Source organism: Gordionus sp. m RMFG-2023, chromosome 3 (assembly GCF_954871325.1).
Source record: "Gordionus sp. m RMFG-2023 chromosome 3, tfGorSpeb1-WG-v2, whole genome shotgun sequence".
Classification (NCBI taxonomy): domain Eukaryota; kingdom Metazoa; phylum Nematomorpha; class Gordioida; order Chordodea; family Parachordodidae; genus Gordionus; species Gordionus sp. m RMFG-2023.
In genome coordinates this window covers 23611124-23634430 of record NC_088777.1, presented here as the reverse complement: position 1 = coordinate 23634430, position 23307 = coordinate 23611124, and positions in this window count along the sequence as shown.

Below are 23307 nucleotides of genomic sequence, written 5' to 3'. Positions count from 1 at the left end.
TTCCCAAAATTTACAAAGGCATTATCAGCGCAGAAAAGCTGACATGCAAATCATTGATAACCCTGAACCAGCTATATTTACCATTATGTGGCTAGCTACATTGTTGGATTTTTCACTATCCGAGGAAAATAATTTAACAGTTTTATTAAAATGTTTTTATTCTTATTGAAATAGCAAAGGATCGAGGGAAATGTTTTAATATTTCCCTTATTAGATGCATCTGTTAGAATTGCAAATGAATGCCCATCTTTCAAATCGTCTAGAATTGATCTCTAGGAATCAGGTAATACTTGTGATAGCCTTGCTCATTTTTGTTCTGCCACAATTAAGGTTTGCACTTACATTGGAGTCTTTAAATATCATGAGAAAAAGATTCGACCCACATTGTGATGATATAGCTCTGTGAATGTTGAACTACATGGTAGATGTATACGATTTCCGCAAATGTAGTTGCATCTGTATTATTTACTAATTTTGAGAATATTGTTGTATTGCAATCGATGTAGATTTACTCCCCTGTACTGACTTTTATGAATGAAAGATTTATTCTTGGATAAAAATAAAACAGGATAGAAAGAAATTTACAAACTAGATACAGGGTTGCCAGGTCAAAATTTTCAAATTGTGGGAGAAATTCGGTATTTTGTGGGAGTAATATAAAAATTGTGGGAGAAATATGAAAATTGCTAAAAAAAAAAATTTTATTTTTCAAAATAAAATAGCCAATTATTTTTCAAAATAAAATAGCCAACTATTGATCAAAATAAAATATCCAACTCTTTTTCAAAATAAAATAGGTAACTATTTTTCAAAATAAAATACGCAACTATTTTTCAAAATAGGTAATTATAGTACGACACTAAATTTCTTAAATACTATCTTTATTATTAAAATAACATATTGATTTATTATAATATATTAATTTTGTTTAAAAATAATAACCAACGATCTTTTTTAAATACAAAAGAATGTAAACAAGATAAAATTTTATAAAAAAATTGTAATTTTACAATGTAAAAAAATATATTTTATGCTATAAGATTTTATAAAAAAACAAACAATTTTATATTTACAATGTAAAAAATAATTATAATCAGTGCGGGAAAGTTGTTCTACAGTATTTAGTTAATACAATGGGGGAAGGGAATATGATATTTTGAGGCATCAAAAATCTTCAAAGCATAAATCAGTACAGGGCAGTCTATCAACATCTATTGCAAAACAAAAATATTCTTTAAGAATAAGAAATAATATAGATGCAACTACAGTTGCGGAAATGGTAAATACCTATCATGCAGTACAACATTCACATCACAATGTTGGTAGAATCTTTCCCCATAATATTTAATGACTAATATAAATGTATACTTTGTAGAACACAAATGAGCAAGGCTATCATCAATGTTTTAGGATATAAATCCAGAAGGTCAATTCTTGACGATTTGAAAGATGTGCAAACATATGCAATTCTAACAGATTCATCTAATAAGGAGATATCAAAACATTTCCCTTGATCCTCCCCTATTTCAACAAAATTAATGTCCAATAAAACTATTAAAAAAATTTCTCCAGATATGAAATATCCAAAGACATAGCTAACCATATATAATGGTAAATATGGCAGATTTGGCATTACCAATGAATTGCATGGCAGATTTCTGATCTGATAATTCCTCAGTGAATGTGGCAAAAACCAGAGTGTATTTACAGAATTGAGTCAGCATAATGTTGGTTGACAGGTTCCTCCTAATACGCGCCATCGTAGAATTTTAAAATTTTACAAACCTTTAAAAAATAAATAGATTATAAAAGCTGTCCTAGAAAAAAATTTTCAAAAATAAATGGCAGAAGTATATTTAGGAATTTTACATATAGGAAATCTACTATATGCTGTTAATATGCAGTTGCAATCAGAAGAATATAATTTAATAAAGGTTCACTAAATTATGCTGCAGAAATACCAAAGTAAGAATATTATTACTATTATCGGATAATTATTAATAAGATTTAATATGATGTCATGTTTGAGGAGATTGTAATGCTTCTTTATTTTTATGATTTGCCAAAATATTCAAAATATTAATTTTACAATGTAAAAAATAAATTTATTTGATTTTATGCAAATGTATAAATAAGATTTTATAAAATATAGAAAGTCAAATAGTTATAGTTAATTATATTTTATTTGAGATTTAAATAATGGAACTAAACGTTTACCGTCGTTATTAAGATATTTATAAAATTCCTGGCATGACATTTTATAATTTTGTTTAACCATTAACCTCTAATGTTGTTAAAGCAATTCGATGTCTCTCCTTTCTCCAGGCAGTCCACATCAGGCTAAAAATGCGCTCCGATGAGGCATTAGAATGAGGTAAGGAGAAAACATACTCGCAAATTTTTTCCAAGCATGGGGATTTATCGTTATTACGAAAAAATTCCACCCATTTCTCCTCTGCTTTTAGACCATCTAACTTTAAGTAATCTGGCGAATCATACAAAATGGAAAAAATTACAATCTCTTCAAACAAGGCTTCAATGTCTATCGGTAATTTTAATATATTTATTAAATTACAAAAACCATCAAATGATGGTTTCTGTTCCAAGGTCATAATATTTATACACTTGTAAATAGAGTTATTAAAATAAAATCTTGATTGTAAATATTCCAAAATTGTCTTAATAAAAATATTTGCTTCATTTAAAAATACGTTAATTATAGTAATATTTGAACATTTTAATATGATATTTTTAGCAATAGCGCCATAAAATTTATTATCTATTTTTAACTGTAGAGATGAACAGAGCTGTAGCATGATTTTGTGAATCTTTATAAATAAAGAATCTTCTGATTACTGAATATTAACTACATGAAGTAGATTTCCTACATGTGAAACTATTCCAAATATGCTTCTGACATTTCATCCTCGAAAAAATTTTTCAAAATTTTAGGACAGCTTTTAAAATCTTTATTTAAGAAGTATTTCTTTAAGGGTTCGTAAAATTTTAAAATCCTCTCGATGGCAGGTATTAATGATAACCATCTGATAGGTACATATCGCAACAACTCACACCATTCCAAATCAGACCACTCCACCAATTCCTTTAATTCAGTGACTCTTTTAGTTGATGAACTAAATTCGTTAAAACATTTCATCACAATTACTTCGACATCTACAGATAGTACATTCATTGCCTTCTTGCAAGAATTATGCAGTATATGGCATATACAGCCAATTGGTATTAATTTATTGTGCTGCCTTAATTCGGTAAATACACTTTGATTTTTGCCAAAATTAACAGAGGCATTTCAGCGCAGAAAGCTGACATGCCACTCATTGATAACCCTGAATCAGCTATATTTACCATTATGTGGTTAGCTATATCGTTGGATTTTTCACTATCGGATGATAAAAATTTCAATAGTTTTATAGAAATGCCCTTATTCTTGTTGAAATAGCGAAGGATCATGGGAAATGTTTTAATATTTCCCTTATTTGATGCATTTGTTAAAATAGCATATGGATGTCCTTCTTTCAAATCGTCTAGAATTGACCTCTTGGATTCAGGTCCTAACACATTTGTGATAGCCTTGCTCATTTTTGTCCTACCACAAGTAAAGTTAGCACTTATTTGGAGTCGTTAAATAATTAAAAAAATTAAAATGCTAAAAAAAAAATTGTGGGAGAAATTAAAAAATTGTGGGAGCTTTTTGTGGTAGATTTCTAATTGTGCGAGTTTTGTGGGAGTGAGATGTATGTGGGTAAACTAAAAAATTGTGGGAGACTCCCACTGATGGGGGGAGACATGGCAACCCTGACTAGATATGTTTTTCGAATAAATATTTAAAATTTATTTTAAAAATGAAAAATAATCAATTAATGTCTTTCAAAATTATTATTTTTATATTAAAAACGTTAAAATACTATTAAAAAAAATTGCGGGAGAAATTAAAAAATTGCGGTAGATTTTTGCTGGAGATTTCTAATTGCGGAAGTTTTGCGGGAGAGTGATGTCTGCGTGTAAACTAAAAAATTGCGCGAGTCTCCCGCTGATGGGGGGGGGAGACATGGCAACCCTGTTCATAATTGATTTTTAAAAACGGCATCCAGAAAAATAAACCATTATAATTTTTTATATACTGAACCGTAACCAAACTGAACCGTTATAAATAACGGTTCGGGTCCCTGCTTAAATGTTCAACGAAATGCCATATTGCATTGAATAATTGTTGCAATAAATCAGATTTTTTATAAATATGTTTTTTAATATTTTTTAAAACAAAGTCTTACCTAATCCCTCATTCATTATATGCCTTAATTTTATACTATTTACTTTTTTTTTCTCTTTTTAAATCCCTTATTTTGGCCTTTTATTTATATGGTACCAGCCACAAAAAAAGAGAAGAAAAAGTAATTATATTATATTTTTTTTTTCATGGGGGATTCGGAATATTTTTTTAATATTTTTAAAAAAAATATTTAAAAAAAAAGATCCCGAGAATCCCACATGATTCCATATCCCAATACAACATTATCATAAATATTTTGATCACAATTTAAATCGAATATTTTCTTATGCCTATTAAATTATGAAATTTTTAGTAAGGGTGTAGCGTTGAGACTGAACCATTTATTTATTATTAGATTATTTTAAAAAATAGATTTATTTTTGGAAAGAGAAAGGGGGTAAAAAAATTTTAAAATATATGAATTTAAATAAAAATTTAAAACAAAAACTTACTGGGGCCATCTAGGCGCTATAATCATTGAAATTTAAGATAATAAATATAATAATACATCCCTTAATCTTTGCAAAATAAAACTTTTTTTTCCCATACCTAAAAACACACCCAAAATAATTTTTTTTCCCCCTTTCATATATATATTCCTCAGTCCTTTGATTTTTGATTTTCTCTAACCATTACATTTTTTAAAACAAATAATCAGCCTCTATCAAATACCAACTAACCCCGATAATCTTTATTCCCATTCTCCTTTTTATATTAAAAAACCTTATCTTTACAACATCATTATTCTCTGTAGATTATTTCTTCTTACTCTCTGTCACATCTCCATTCACCACACAATTATTTTGACATTTCTTCCCTCTTTCACAAGTCTTTTCACTCAATTCACAACCTCCCCTTACCCACATAATGGTACACTATCCCGCATGCTCTAAATTATAAAAATCACCAAACCCTGCCTCTTCACCAAACACAAAACCAATGGCATCGTTTGTCCTGCGTCCGGGAAGTGTCCTTCTCCTCCCTTCCTAAATTCCCTATTTTTTCTACTCACAGCCATTCTTCCACCTCATCCAATAACGCCCGCATACCAACCACATTAGACACATTTATTCCTCTCCAACCTACTCCTCATGGCGACATCATTACCTTCCTAAAATCCGACAAACCTCCCATTATCTCTAGAACTCCTAAAGATTCCAGAGTACAAGTAGCCAAAGCCCTCTCCACATGCCTTCAATCATTATTAAATAACTTCTCCTCTCTCTATCATTGGCTCAAACTCTTCACATTTTCCTTCACGACTCTCCAACCTCCCAATCCAGAGATTCAGAAATCTTTAACCCAACAAATCAAAGACGCAACTATACATCCCCTCACCCTCACAACCACAATATCCTCTCATGAACCTAAAAACTTTCCAGCCTACAATTAAAGGCAAAGTTAATCCAACAAAATTAACAACTTAAACATCATATCCGCCCCTCGCTTAGTAGCATCTGATGATTCATTTGCTACTAGTAACGAAGAAAGTTTCAAGAAACTCAAATTAAAGCACCCCTCCGGAGTTTATTTCATACCTCCCCCTCCTCCCAATATTTTTCCTTTTGATTTCACCCCCCGCCGAGGGGCGTAAATCTATTCTATCCTTCCATCACGACTCTTCTCCCGGCTACGATGGGCTTCGTCCCATCTTCCTCCAATATCTTACATCCCCCTTCATAGTCAGCCAGGTCCCAATTTTACAAAATTTAAGAACATTTTGTAACAAAATAGACACGGACTCTTCTCAAGTCCATCAGACCACTCTTATTCGGTGCTAAACTAATCGCACTCAAAACCCCAATAAGGATATCCGCCCAATAGCAATTGGGACCGAATTCCGCCGTCTTGTCGCAAAACTAATATATTCCAAAATTAAGGACAATGCAGCCTTAATTTTAGCACCTCATCAACTAGGAATCGGCATCCAATGTGGCTGCGAAATAGCCACACACGCTACTCGTATCCATCTCCAAACCAACCCAAGTAACGAAATCCTAGTTAAAATTGATTTCTCTAACGCCTTAAACTCCATTCGCCGCTCTCACTTTCTCCCACAAATATACCACTCAAATTCTTCCATTCCTGCTATTCCATGCTCTCTCATCTCCAATTCAACAACTATTTACTTTCATCATCAGGATCCAACAAGGCGATCCTCTGGGTTCGATACTTTCTGCATTGGAATCAACGAAATGGTCAAAAACATTTCTTTCAACTGCAATCTTCCACTGTATACTTGGTACATTGACGACGGAATACTCTGCGGTCCCCCTAACGAGGTTGCTATAGCACTCACCATCATCAAAACATTCCCATGCTATCGGTCTCTCACTCAATGAACAAAAAACTGAGATCTGCCCATTTCATTGCTCCATCCCATTCACCCACAACTTCCACACAACCGAACTCTCATCCCTCAGTCATCTCGGCTCTCCGGTGGTCTGGAATCCATCAATCCCTTCTTCACTAACGCATCATCCAGCTCCCTCCCCAGCAAGCTTTTTTTCTCCTCAAAAATTTTTACTACATTCCTAAAATTCTCTATGCCCTTCGATCCACCTCAATTTTCAAATTTCCCGACTCATTAAAATCATTTAAAATCTCCGTTAAATCTCTTGCTGAAGAGATCCTTAAATCTCCGTTTAACCATAATTCATGGTTACAAGCATCACTTCCATGCAAGCTCGGGGGTATTGGCTTAAGCTCATCTCTAACTCTTTCCATCAGTGGTTTTATCAACAGTGGTTTTATCGCCTCTCGCCTTTCATCTGACTCACACATTAGCCAGCTTTCTAACTTCCCTGACCCCTTATTAGCCAAAGCCAGACATTTTGGGACAATCCCGTTGTCCCAAATACTCTCCGACCCTCCTCATATTTACAGAGAGACTGGGATATTCCACTCAACGAAGGCTCCGTCGCTTACCTAAAATCGAGCCTTCACGATGACGATCTCACAGTTTTTCACCAATTGAATCAAGGATCCGGTTACGAGTTTCTGGAAACCATACACTCCAACAACCTCAATTTGTTGCTCTCCGCTGACGAGCTACGATTTGCTATTGAACACCGGCTCAATTGCGAAATTGTTCTTCCGTACCAATGCAAACATTGCGAAACCAGCGTCGACCGCAAGGGTAGGCACTGCCGCCATTGTCGCTTTTGTCGTGGCTGTTTTTCACGGCACACCAAATGCAATGACATCATATTACGCACCCTCAAATCAGGAGGCATTCCATCTAGGCTTGAACCAACCGGAATTTTTAGAACCGATGGGAAACGTCCTGATGGAATGTCCTTGATTCCTTGGTCAAGGGGTCAGCTCCTGGTTTGGAGCTTCACCTGCATTGACCCAAATGCACCATCAAACCATAACGTCGATGCCCTCGCCCTCGCAGAATCTCGGAAAATTATAAAGTACAGTTCCTTAGACCCTTCTTTCCTATTCATACCCATCGCCTGCTCCATTCTCACCAACTTCGGTAGCAAAGCTCAAAGCTTTTTCAAAGAATTAGGCAAACGGATCCGCGAAAAAACCGATCAGCCTAAGAAACCCCTATTCTTACGCCAAAAACTTGCTACCGCCATCACCCGCTCTAACTATCTAAGCTTCATCTCTTCCATTGAATAACCTTCCATATTCCAAACTTCCTTTTTTTTATTCCCTATCCTTTCCCGTAAATTCTATTTCTACATTTTTCACCTTTATTTATTTTACCTTTTTAAAAAATTAATTATTTGATACTACATTTTGACAACATATCTGAAAAAATATTATCTACGAGAAAAAACAAAACCTTACTTGAAATTCACTTAAAAAAATTATCTACGAAAAAAAATAAAACCTTACTGAAATCCCTTACTATACTCAAATTACAATTTAAGGGAATTAACTCAAGACGGTTATTTTGTAACAACACGATATTTTTATTCTAATATTTTATTAACATGATTTTTTAAATAATCAATTATTTATAATAAACGAATTATTTCAGACAATAATTTGAAAAATAAAAAAATTTCCTTTTACAAAAAAAATAATAATCCTTGGTAAAAAAAATATTTTCAAAAGCCAAGTTGAAATGATTGACATTTCAAATATATAAAAAAAATATATATATAATTTACGACATGCCACCCCTTGATGGGCCATTGGCATGCCTACAAATTGAAAAAAAAATATATATCATATTTACTATATAAAATAAATGATGTTACGCAAATACGAGAATTTTTTTCTTTTACTATGTCTCTTGTTTACTAAAAACATCCCTAGAATACTGAATGTTTATGGTCCTCCAAATGTAGACTATATGGACACCATCATATAACTTGTTAGGATAGTACTATGAATTCTCATTACATCAATAGAATACTGAATATTCATGGTCCAAAGGTATGCTATAAGGATATCATATACTTGTTAAGACTGTGATCTGTTAATACGAGTTCCTCACCCTATCATATTCATAGTGTGCAAAGGTTTGATCATCATTTGTCTACATTTACGCCCTATGTATGTCATCATGGATCATCAGGGGTATCGATGGTCATTGGGTAATTGTGGTTTGTTATATTGGATACTTGAAACTACGCGAATTTTTTTTTTCGTGATTGGAGAAGGAATAAATTCAGTACAAGAAAAAATTTTTTTCGTGATTGGAGACGGAATAAATTCTGTACAAATTTTTTTATATAATTTTCAAATTACAATTTTGGGGATTTTTAAAAAATAAATAATTAAACTAGTTTTTTTAATACAATTTTCAAATTACAAATTTGGGGAATTTAAAAAAATATTAAACTTTTATTAATTACATTATATAAAAAAAAAATTTAAAATACAACCTCAACCAGGCATCCACTACCCTCTCTCCCTTTTCATTTTATTTTAACAACAACATTTCACATTCCCTTTTATGGCCTGGCCGAGAATACATGAACCATTATAATATCCAATGTTTTAAAAAATTTTAACCCGCCCGCCCAGCCCGCCAATAGTTTTTAAAAAAATATATACCCGCCCGCCCCGCCCATTTGTCTAAAATACCTTATCCGCCCGCCCATTATTTATAAAAAAATTTTAACCCAAGCCCGCTTATAAAATTTAATTATGGTCATTCTTTCATTTTTTTAAGAGCATCTAATAAAAATATTTCAGCATTACACCTCTATAAAAAGTTTATAATTTAGGAAATTAATATAAGTATAAAAATAATCAATGTAAATTATGGACAATTTATTTGATCAAATTGAATATTTATGAAAAAAATACAAAAATGTTTATTTATTCTAACAAAAAAGTTTTATTGTTGTGTTTATTACATAATATAGTTAGATAAATGTTCTTCGCTTAAAAAAAACAATTGGTACAATAAAAAAAGAAATATTGTAATAGATCATTTAAACAATTATTTTTTTTAGTTTGTTTTTGAACAAAAATTTTAAATTTCCTTAACCCGCCCGCCCATTGTTTAAATTTCTTAACCAGCCCGCCCATAGTTTCAAATTTTTTTAACCCGCCCGCCTGCCCATTCTCGAAAAAATTTTTACCCGCCCATCCGCCCGCCCACTTAAATGGGTGGGCGTGGGCGGGCGGGCCGAAACCCCGCCCAATGCAAACCTCTAGTGCCAACCACAAGAAAATCATTATTTCTCATCTTATAACACATAAAAACGTACACAAAAATAACTTTTTTATCGGCCTTTTACAGTAAGCATTTTACCGTTCATTCCACCTTTTCCTTTAAATTTTATTTATGTACCACAGCCGTAATACTTTTCTTTCTATACTACCATACATAAAACATAAACCAAAAATAAGCATGTTTTTTATAACCCTAATTCTCCATTACATAAAAACATACAAGAAAATGCTTTTATCTCTTTCTCACCATAAGCCAATCACCGCAATTTCAACTCTTTATTTATGTCTGACAGCCGTAATATTAAAATTACTTTATCATACTATTACCATATAAATCATTATCCATATTACCCTCTGATACATAAAAACATATCCTACTAAGTTCTTGGTTATTCCTTATTTTTAAGTTTTTATAAATCAATCAATACCAAACATAAATTCTCTATTCCAATGTTAAGAAAATTGTTATAAGTAAACTTTTACATCAACCTGTCTGAACTGACCTATAAAATTGGACCAAAATTGACCACAAAAACTTGTATCAAATGAACAACATAAAAACACTATATAAACCATTTAATTAGTACTTTTAAGAAAAATTAAAACAAAAAAAAATTGAGTATATCACTTATTTTACCCCAATTTCATGTGAGAGTATATCACTTATTTTACCCCAATTTCATGTGAAAGTATATCACTTATTTTACTTCAATTTCATGTGAGTGTATATCACTTATTTTACCCCAATTTCATGTGATCGCGATGACGGATCACAGTAACCGTGGTTATTAACAAAATTTCACTTAATTTCGAACCTCGGTTTACTATTACCCGACCTCTTTTCCATTTATTTTCCCGATTGTCAAACAATCTGGTCCAAACCTTCTGGCCCACTGAAAACTTTACCCCTAATTTTACTTCCCCTGAGGTAATAATCTTCCTTTTTGGTTTTAAGAAATCTAAAGGACCCCGTGTTCGCCTACCTAAAAATAACTCTACCGGTGTGATCCCTTCTCGATTGTGAGAATTAAAATAATATAACTATGACATGTAAGCATCATCCTTACGATTACCAGCCTTCCTCAATTTTTAACAATTGCTACCATCCTCTCAGCTTCTCCATTCGAGCTGGGATGATATGATGGAGCAAGAATGTGTTTTGTCTGTGACTCAACACAAAACTGTTTAAAATCCTCACTGACGAAGGCGGGATCCCCATCAGACACTATCGTGTCTGGAAACCGAACCTGGCATATAATTCTCTTAATTTTTAACAACAATTTTTGTGGTATATCCATGTACTTCTGCATATTCTATCTTAGAATACGAATCTACCACTAAAAAATATGTTTTTTTATCAAGATCAAAGAAATCAATGTGGATACGTTCCCAAGGTTTATTTGGTCTGGGCCAAACTTGCCCTACTTCTTTACCGGGCATAGGGGCACAGGTATTAACACGGAACGCATTTCCTGGTAATCCGTTCAATATCATTGCCTATACCAGGCCATCATACATATTCCCTAGCCCAAGATTTCATCCTGTCCCGACCTTGATGTCCGGTATGCAATAAATTCATAATTCTACTCCATAATTTATACGGAATTACAGCCCTGTTTCCCCTCATAATACAATCATCAACAATTGACAATTCCTTTTGTATTTTTTTATAGGAATCATATTTGTTTTTCCAAGGCTTTTCTCCTGTTAAACTCAATTTTTTCTGACTTAAATCTTTGTCGTTTACAGTATTTGTTTTCAGATCCTCCCAATTTGTAGGACCTCCCTTTAAAATATATGACAGAGTACGCACTAAAGCCTTCTCTCTATCAATACCTATCCAATCACTTATTTCGGGATCTGCACAGCCAGAACCTAACCTAGACAAAATATCAGGCAAATGATTCTCCTTCCCTCGACGATATCTAATCTCTACGTTAAAACTACCCACTAGTAATAACCAACGCTGCAACCGGGGAGATAACATTAACTCCCTGTTATCCTTTCGGATTTCCTTGAGTTCTAATAAAATGCTCTCCGCTATTCTCATCTTCTTAATCAAGTCAATGTTATGTTTTTGAAAAGTATTACATAAAATAGTTGTATAATTAAATAATACATTCTAATGAGAAAAAAATTTGGAATAAGTATTGAATCCAATAATTTTCTTGCTTCTGAGGAAATATTTCTTTCAAGCCATTGTGATATTTCAGTAATAGCATTAATAATCGGCTCTTCTAACTCCATAATAGCTGTTACTGCTTGATGGTGGAGACTCGATCTCGTTGGACAAGCTTGCAATTTCTTTCTCCCTTGTACAAGGAGTTTCAGAGATAATTATTATTTGACTAGAAATTTAGATGAATATTAGGCCACTAAAATTTGAAAATAATAGGTAAATTACGCCAAGGAAAACTTGAAATCGAAATTAATTGATAAAATAACTTAGTAGATGAATATGATAAATAAATGTAATTAAATATATATATATGAGATAGAAATAAATATTAACAAATATAAATTAATATTAACAATAATATTTTTGAAAAATATAATCCGGCATCTGCATTTTTTGGCTTTGCCCCCCCCCCCGCTGCGTACGCCAATGTTAGCTAAAGATTTTTATGCTTTTATTTTTAAAGTTTAATTTAGCCTATTAATGGTCAAGATTTTTCTAGTGGATAAAAATGCTCAATTTTTACAAATTTTATTGATTAATGCTCAAATATGATATTCTAAAAAAATCAGCCAAAAAAATAATCTTAAATAGAAAATCTAGCCTGGTGCATATCTGCACCGTTAACCATTAAGAGGTTAAAAAAGATAAAAATTTTATATAATACTATAAGATCAAAAAACAACAAAAATCTTTATTCATTTTTTGTAATTTATAATAAAAAACAAGAAAAAGCTTATATATTATGAAAATTCTTGAAACATTTAATATGAAGTGCGATTTGACATGTTTGGCACATATATCTTGAGCGAATGGCAATATCTGCATCTTCTTTTTTTTCCTATATAATTTTGGATAAATAATGTCCAGATGAATCAGTTGAGTTTTCACTTTGTAATTCAAACTGGCTGGCGTGCCCTGAACTTAAATATTTTTCAATTTTTACTGGTGTTCGAAGGAGGTAGTTAGTAATTTCTCGTCTAAATTTAAGCAAACTCTTCTTGTCATCTCGATTCAAAAATTTCCAGATTTTCCACAAATTTACCAAAGCTACATCGATAAAATTGATGAATATTGGCTTTCTCTTATTCTTATTCTATAAGTAGATATGAGATTATCACACAGATCAACTCCATCCATGTGTTTGTTATAAGCAGTAATCATATTTGGCTGAGGAATTCTTATTTTAGAAGATATTTTCTTGGAATACCTTGAAACATTAGAAAGCAAAGAGATAGTGTGGCATGTGATGCAACGGTTACCACCGAATTATCATTCCAACGAACTACAAATATTTCGTTTGATTTTTGAACCTATAATCATAATACCCTTTCTTTTTTGCTACAAACTTTATAGATTCAACTGGGCAATGCTCTATTCTATTGTCCCTCACAGTTCCAGTTGAAAAATATCCCATTTGTTTTAAGTATGACAAAAGTAAATGAGGAAAAGAAATTGTCAAAATATATTTTATGATAATTTGGTTTTTGTAATGCTTTTAATAATTTTATGATTACATTTCCACCTAATCCATATTTATTTTCGCTTTTTCCTTTATATATATTAAGTGAGAATACATAACCGTGAGAAGAGTCCAATATCCACGATTTGTATCCGAATCTAATTGGTTTTCTTTTATGAACATTTTGCAAGAATGTCTTCCTCGATATTGTATAATGTTCATCTATTGATAAATGATGTTTGAAAATTCCGAAGTTGAAATTTATTATTCAATATATTAATGTAAGGCATAACTTTATAAAATCTATCATGTATACCTATTTTAGTATTGTCTGCCAAATGAATATTATATTTCAATTTCGAAATTGTAATTAAGTCATTGTATTCCGGATTATTTGAATAGATATATCGCTATAATTAGACCAGTACATCCTTTCTTGTGGGAGAGAATGATATCCAGTAAATAATAGTATTCCAATAAATCTTTTGATATCTTGGATGGTTATGCATATGTTAGGACTATTCATTTGTTTTGCATAAATATTATTTTGTTCTACAATTAGGGAATATAAGTCTTCGTCTAGAAAATATTTCTGATGGACTTTTAACTTGCAAATCATTTTCAAGTTTTATTCCATCTTCCTTTTCCAGGGCTTGAAGAATATATAGCATTTGTTTTTCTCCATTTTAAATTGTGAGAAATTTGAGAATAGCTTTTTGCAAGCTCTGGAAGATCGTCATCAACTGAATTATGAATTTTCAATTCTCCAGCTTTATCTGAAGGCAAAACTCCGTCATTTGTCAAGTCATTTTTGTCGAAATCTTCTTCATCACTAATTGCAGAGGGGTTTGGAGGAATTATAACTTTATCTCTTTCTTCAATTGGTTCCTCTTCAAAAAGTTGAGCAAGCGCTTGTTCAAAACGTTTCATTAAAAAAATTTATTAAAAATTAAATATCTAGACAAATTATTTTCGTAGAATCTTGATTTTTTTATTAGTCATCTATTATTTTGATAATTTTGATTGAATTGACAAAACAGGTGCATAATATTTTATATAAATAAAATAAAATCTTCAGAAAGGAAGAGGCTAAAAATAATTTTAAACTTTTGAATATTTATGAACCTTATAATTTCATATAATTTGATCGGGATAAAAAATTATAATAGGAACAATATATTATTCGATTTAATCTCAGGGGAAAAAAATTTTTTTAAATTATTTTCAAAAGGTCTTTTTTGGGTATAAAATTTTTTTTAAAAATTCTTAAGGGGCTCGAGCCACCCACCCCTCCCCTTCCCACCCTTAGTGACGGTAGTGGTTTTAAGTATAATATAAAAAATTATAATTCATTATGTTAAATTTCATTTGTTTGAATTTTTTTAAATAATATATACTGCTAGATGGTTAACGGTGCATATATGCACCAGTCAACTTTATGTGGTTACCTACTAAAATATTAATTATTTAAAAATTCAAAAATGATTGATAAATATTGATATATCTATAAAGAATATATACACACTAGTTTTCATCGAAATAATTTTATAATATGCTCGTGAGATCACTTAGAAAATTTTGCATTTTAGACCTCATAAATTCGCAAAGTTTGAGGGTTTCTTAGGGGCATAAAAAAATATTTTTTTCATATTTTTCTTTTCCAGTTTTGAAGTACAATGTCTGAACTATATAAAAATCTTTTTTATTATTTTTAAAAAAAAAACTACTATGTTAAAATAAGGTATATAGGAGGTGGTGCATATATGCACCGTTAACCAGTAACGGGTAATTTTAGGGGAGGTATTGGGGAGAATTATAGGGGAGGTATCGGGGGGAACTATAGGGGAGGTATCGGGGGGAACTATAAGGGAGGTTTTGGGGGGAACTATAGGGGAGGTATTGGGGAGAATTTTAGGGGAGGTATTGGAGAGAATTTTAGGAGTTGTCGCGACTTTGGGAGAAAGGAAGAAAGAAATGATACTGAAGAACAGAAAGAAATTCATGATCAAGGAAAGTTTGAAGCGGAGCTGGAGAGATTGGCAGATGGGAAAATAATGTTGCCAGAAGAAGAGACTAGAGAAGATGATGATTTGGAACAAGGAAATACTAAGGGAACATAGCCAACAAATGGAAATGGATGGAAAGGAAACGAGACGACGGGAAGAGAGGGAATTGCGGGATAGAGAGATAGAATTTGGTATGATCAAAGTACAAGAGGGAGTGAGAAACTTGATGAAAAATTACAAGGAGATTTTTGATGAGAAGTTGGGTTGTCTCCGAGATTATGAAGTGGATATCAAATTAAAGGAGGGATATGTGCCCAAGTTTTGTGCATTACGTCGGATACCGTTCGAATGGCGAAATGAAGTAGACAAGGAATTGGAGCAGTGGGTGCAGAAGGGCATTGTTTGTCCAGTGGAATATAGCGAATGGGCAACACCGTTAGTACCCGTGAAGAAGGCCAATGGAAAGCTTCGTTTATGCGCTGATTTTCGGGTCACGCTAAACCCGTGGGTTGTGGAGATAAAATATCCGTTACCTCGGATTGAAGAAATATTAGCTAATTTAAAGGGTAGCATATATTTTTCAAAGGTGGACTTTTCGAACGCTTACTTACAATTGAAGGTGAAACCCGAGGTACAAAAGCTATTAACGATCACGACTCCGAAGGGATTGTATGCCTTCTGTAGATTGCCGTTTGGACTTAGCGTGTCGGCTCCAATTTTTCAACGAACGATGGCGGCAGTTTTTCAAGGACTAGAGGGAGTATTTTACTACATGGATGACGTATTAGTGATGGGAAAGACTCCCGAGCAACACGAACGAAGATTGGAGGAGGTGTTCAAAAGGATCAAGGATAAAGGATTGCGGGCAAGCGTTGAAAAAAGTGTGTTGGGAGTATCAGAAATCGTATATTTGGGGCATAAAATCAATGGGAAAGAGGTCAGACCTTTAGACAAAAATATGGCAAATATAACAAGCATGTTGAAGCCTAATAATAAAGTGGAAGTACAAGCTTTCTTAGGAATGGTGAATTATTATCACCGTTTTGTGGAAGGCTTCGCGCAGATAGCGGCGCCGTTGTATAAATTGTTAAAGAAAGGAGAAAGATTTGAATGGAAGATTGAACAGGAGGAGGCTTTTGAGGAGTTGAAATTGAGGATTGGAAGGGAACCAGTACTAGTATGTTTTGATAACGATGTGCCAGTGATATTGGCCGTTGATGCTTCAAATAGGGGTGTGGGTGGAGCGCTATTACATTGTATAGACGAATTGGAGAGACCTATTTTATTTTTCTCAAGAATCTTTAGAGAGGCTGAGACAAGATATTCAGTGATCGAGCAAGAAGCGCTAGCGGTTATATTTGGATTGACTAAATGTCGGGAATACTTGATCGGACGTCGATTTGTCATATTTACGGATCACAAGCCCTTGGTTCATCTTTTCAGGAAGGACAACAAGGAGCTCATGTTGTCGCCTAGGTTGCAGCGATGGCTATTGCTGGTAGGCAGTTTCGACGTGCAAGTGAAATACCGACGAGGAAGAGAAAATTACTTACCGGATATTCTTTCTAGATGTGGAGCGGGAGAGGATTGCGAAACGAGTAGGTCGAAAGATATGGATGAAGAGGATGAGCACGGGTTGATTAGAGCGATAGTCGGAATATCTAAAGGAGGACCAGTTGCATGGGAACAACTCAAAAATGCTACTTTAAAAGATCGCGAGTTGACGAGAATCAAAGCGTGCATATTGGGTCGGAAGCAATGGCGAGATGGGGACAAGAAGTTCAAGCAAGTGGAGAAAGAGCTAACGATAGTGGACGAGTGTGTGGTACGAGGAAGTCGGGGAGTGGTGCCGTCCAGATTGCGGGAGGCAGTAAAGGCAATGATCCATGCTGGACATCAGGGTATGGAACGAATGAAACAATGGGGGCGGGAATACGTATGGTGGCCTGGCATGAATAAAGAAATCGAGAATATGGTGAGAAGTTGTGAAATGTGTAATTCATGGGCAAGTATGCCTCGAAAGGACAAGAAAGGTATTTGGCCTAGGGCTACTCAACCATGGGAAAGAGTACACTTAGACTTTTTCGACTTCGAAAATAAAATATATCTCCTCGTAGTGGACGCTTACTCAAAATGGGTAGAGTATCAAGAAGTAAAGGGGTTAACAACGCAAGTAGTAATTAAGACGTTAAAAGATCTTTGGGCAAAGTTTGGGGTAGCGGAAATAGTCGTGTCGGATGGAGGACCCGCTTTTATAAGTAAACAATTTAAGGTTTTTTGTACTGAAACTGGGGCGAGACACATTTTGGCACCTCCTTACCACCCAAGCTCGAATGGGCAGGCGGAAAGGATGGTGGCGGTGGTAAAGAGTTGGTTGAGGAAGTCGAAATATGGGGGTGGAGAGATTTGGATAGCGATTGCGTATTATAACAATAGTCGAAAGGGAGAGGAATTGTCCCCAGCAGAAAAGTTTTTGGGCCGTAGAACTCGTATTCAGTTGGATTTCTTAAGACCCAAACCGGCGCAGGAGGAAAATTCAATGGATAATCAGTGTGAATTTGTGAATGGTCAGACCGTATGGGCGAGAATTTTTGGAGGTACCCGAAAATGGGAGTCAGGAATAATTATACAGAACATGGGGCATAAAATGGTGAGAGTAAAATTCGTGGACGGAAAGGAAGGAGTTAGACACGTAGAACAGATACGGAAGAGAGTAGAGTCTGAAAGATTGAAATCTAGCCATGATGCGGCGAGGAGAGAGGGATAGATATCTTAGCAATTCTCGAGTTAAAGCACATAGAAAATAATAATACTAATAATGATAATTAACCCAAGATGATAATACCTCCGCAGTTCCGAGATTAAATCAAATTTAATAAAAAAAAAAAATCGATAATAATAATTAACCCAAGATGATAATACCTCAGCAATTCCGAGATTAAATCAAATTTAATAAAAAAAAAGAAAATCGATAATAATAATTAACCCAAGATGATAATACCTCAGCAATTCCGAGATTAAATCAAATTTAAAAAAAAAAGGGGGATCAATAATAATAATGGTAACCGGTGCTAATAATGTTGGAGGTTAAGGGGCTATATATATATATATATATATATATATATATAAAACTTTCGTGATTCTCGAGTTAAAGCACATAGAAAATAATAATACTAATAATTAACCCAAGATGATAATACCTCCGCAGTTCCGAGATTAAATCAAATTTAATTTAAAAAAAAAAAAATCGATAATGATAATTAACCCGAGATATTAATACCTCCACAATTACGGGATTACATCACATTTAATAGAAAATAAAATAAATATCAATGATATCAGTTAGTCAATGATTTCGTGATTCGGGGAATAAAGCGAGTATTTTTTTTAAAAAAAAAGGGGGAACTTAATTAGAGTGCCAATAAATGATGCACAAAAAGTTAAAAATGTTGGATATGTTAACCAAAGTAATAAATTAAAGTAAGGGATAATTTTGAGAGATGTCGGGATCGTAAATCAAAAGTTGGAAATAGAACTTGTATATAATTGGAGAATAGAATAAAAAGGAGTGACAATTGGACTAGGAAACAAATAAAAAGTGGTTCCAAGTTGGACTGAAACACGGAAAAAATTTCGGCAATGACAGTTGGAAGCGAGACACAAACAAGGAAGGTTCCAATAATTGGGCGTTAAAAGGGGAATTTTACAAATGCAAAATTAAAATTTTTTTTTGTATAATTGTTAATTTTGTTAAAGAAAATTTTCCTGTATTTATTCATTTTGACCCAAAAGAAAAGTGAGTGAAAACTGTTATTAATTTTTTTTTATATATTATACCTTTTCCTTAAAAAAGAATGTCGGGGAGGCATCGGTGCATATATTGGGAGAATTTAACCGTTAGGATAAGTATTTATCGAGGATATGTTAATGAGGATGGGCGACCGATCTCGCCTTTGAATTACCGAAGCATAATAGACCATTCGCCTCCAATACGCCGAAACAGTAGATCGCCCCCGGTCCAAAGGGGAGTGTCCGGAATAATAACGAACAATTTAGATCACTCCGAATTACCGGAGCCCCGGCACCTCAGCATGCGCTCGAGGAGGAGACGTTCTTGTTACTTGTGTGGTTCGCCTAGTCATTTGCGAATGCGGTGCCCCCGTGGGCCAAATCGTAGGCAAGACTTAAATGATAATAGGGAAACGACGAGCTACAGAAGCCGAAGCCCGGGAAGGAGCGACGCACGCCCAGTTAGGACCATTTTGCCGCCTTTGACGATAGAGGCAATGCCGCAACAAGATCCATCCATAACTGCGATAGGGCGACCGGTGGGGATTATTGAGCCGTTTCGAGAAGAAGCGCCGGAGGCGAGTCCCAGGGCCTATTAAGCTGAAGAGTGGCCGATGGTTGATTTGTCGGCCTCTGAGATTCAGGAATTGTTGGAGGATGTAATGGGACCAGAATAAATTTTACAAATTTTGTAATAATAAAACAATTGTTTTTTAAAATATCATTTTCCTTAATAGATTTTCGGGAAAAATACGATAAGATATTTTACATCATATATTTTTTTTTATTTATGTTAACATATGTAGAGAATAATAAATAATTACATTTTGATTTTATGTACAAAACCCCTTGTTTATCTTTGTTAAACAACAATTTTAAATTTTTTTGTATGTTCAAGGGTTTTCATTTAATGGGGGCGTGTTATAAATAGTTTTATTATTCTTTTTGTATGAGTCATGAAATATTTTTTTTTGTTTGAAATTTTATTTTTAATATTTTTTTTTTGTTTCGCGCAGTCATCTTGGACGTCATTATATAAATATTTTTTTGTTTGAAATTTTATTTTAATATTTTTTTTTTGTTTCGCGCAGTCATCTTGAACGTCATTATATAAATATTTTTAATATTTATTATGTAAAAAAAAAATAAATAATAATTTAATATTTATAAAAAAAATAATAATAATCTTATATAAACTAAAAAAAAAGTGGAAATTCATTATTATTATCAATTATATTTTTTTTTATATTTATTGTTTTAAAGAAAAATAAAACCAATTTATTCAAAAAAAAGGGGGTAAAAAAAAAATAAATATACTGTTAAGTTAAACATTTCTGTACGGTGAAATTTTGAAATGTTTATGATAAAATTACAAATCTTTTACCAATCAAATATTCACGGCATTTTGTCAAACCGAAAATCACGGCCAAGGCCTCCTGTTCAATCACAGAATATCTCGTTTCTACATCCCGAAAAACTCGCGAGAAAAACAGGATGGGTCTTTTCATACCATCAATTAAATGTAATAATGCTCCTCCAACACCCTTGTTAGATGCATCAACCGCTAATACGATTTCCAAATCATTGTTGATACATACTAAAATTGGCTCTTCCCCAATCTTTCCCTTTAAAATTTCAAATGCCTCTTGCTGTTCCAATTTCCACTCAAAATGAATACCCTTTTTTAATAACTCATACAACGGGGCAGCTACCTTCACAAATTCCTAAATAAAACGATGGTAGTAATTTACCATACCCAAAAAGGACTGCACCTCAGCCTTACTATTAGGCTGCTTCAAACTTAATATATTCTTCAAATTTTTTTGTAATGGCTTCACCTCAATCCCATTTATTTGATGGCCTAAATATTCTACCTCCATTACGCCCAAAATGCTTTTCTCCTTACTGGCTCTCAAGCCTTTATTATGAATTCTCTTAAAAACCTCCTCCAACCGTTGGTTATGCTGTTCAGGTGTCATCCCTGTAATTAGCACATCATCCATATAATAAAATAGGCCCTCTAGTCCTTGGAACACGGACGCCATGGTACGCTGAAAAATAGGGGCCGAAACACTCAACATAAATGGTAATCTACAAAAAGCGAATAACCCTTTAGGAGTCGTTATCGTCAATAATTTACGAATTTCCTCACTCAATTGCAGATAAGCCGACAAAAAATCAACCTTTGAAAAATATTTCGCCCCTTTTAAATGAGCCAAAATTTTCTCAATTCGAGGCAATGGATATTTAACCTCTTCTACCCACCTATTTAATGTTACTCTGAAATCAGCACAGAGCCTCAATTTACCATTTGATTTCTTAACCGGTACCAACGGGGTTGACCATACACCATATTCCACTGGAACAATAATACCATCCTTAACCCATTGATCCAACTCTTCGTCAATTTCCTTTTTCCATTCAAAAGGAACTCGTCGACACGCTAGGAAAATAGGTAAAAATCCCTCCTTTAATTTTACATCCACTTGATAATCATTAAGACAACCTAATTCTTCTTCAAAAATTATTTCATATTTCTTCATTAAAAGTACATCTTCCTGCATTTTATGTAATTCATTACACTCAATAGTAACCATTGGGTTCCCATTAATGCTAATATTGTCCTCAACCATTAATTCCGTGGAATTTACATACCTCTCAGAATTAAGGGCTAAATTCCCTTCTTCTACAGTTAAATCTGTCCCTTCCATTTCATAAACTTCTTCCCGAGTATTATTAGCAATATCTTTGTTTTTAGTCTCATTTAAGGCTGAACCATTAGGTATGGCAAAAATATTCCTATAATTATTGAAAGAACCTAACTTAACAATCCAATCCCACCCCATGATGGTTTCCACCTCTTTCTTCACTACCCACAAATCTAAGAAATGTGGTATCATGGAGAATTATTTCCAACTTAGTTTTTCCCAAAACTAAAATTTCAGACCCATCAAATTGTCTGACACACATAGATTCCTTTTCAAGTTTACCACCAGGCCAGTACTTATAATAATCTTTTCTAGACATTATTGAAATGCTAGACCCTGTGTCAAACAACATGTCAATGTCCCTCGAGTCAACTCTTACCGTAACTCTCGGACAAGGACAAGGTTCGAATGATCGCTCAGTCATTAAAATCTCATATGTTTTAATTGACTGATCAATATCTATCTCATTTGAAACATCAGTTTCATGAGAATTCACATTTGAACATAAATTCAACTCGAAATTTAGCGGTTCCTTAACAATATCACGGGGATATCTTTCCCATTCGAAAGTATTAACATCCTTCTTATCGGAATATTTAACAATACCCTTAGGATATTTCTCCCATCTAAAATTATTAGAGTCTTCATTATTTCTATTTTTATCATCAGGATGAAAAAAATTTCTGTTACCATCACGGCTTTTATGAGAATCATATCTCATTTCAGTATAGTTATTTAATTTATTACTATTTCTACCTCCCGATCTCCTACCTACTATATGATTACACTTGCAATCATATAGTCAATTTTGGGTACAATTTATGGCTACATGTCCCGGTTTGTTACACTTAAAACACAAACGGGATCTACCATAATTCGATTGTAGAACCTCAAATTTATTCGGGTTGATACCAGAAACTTTTCTAACATTAGAATTTTCTAATGTCGATTTCCTTAACGGAAAACCCTCATGAAAATTTTGTTCTTTGACCACACAGGTCTCTACCTTATGGCCCCTATACCCACAGTGGGTACATTTCAAATTCTCAAAGATTTTTCTACTCCCGGAAAAACCATTCTTTCCATCGGAGTTGTTTTTCCCATTTGACCCCGTCGGACAATATATTTGGCCTTTATTATCATTACTATTCGAAATAACCAACTTATTTATATCTTGATATATAATCTTAATTACTTCTTTTATTTCTTTCAATTCTCGGAGGATA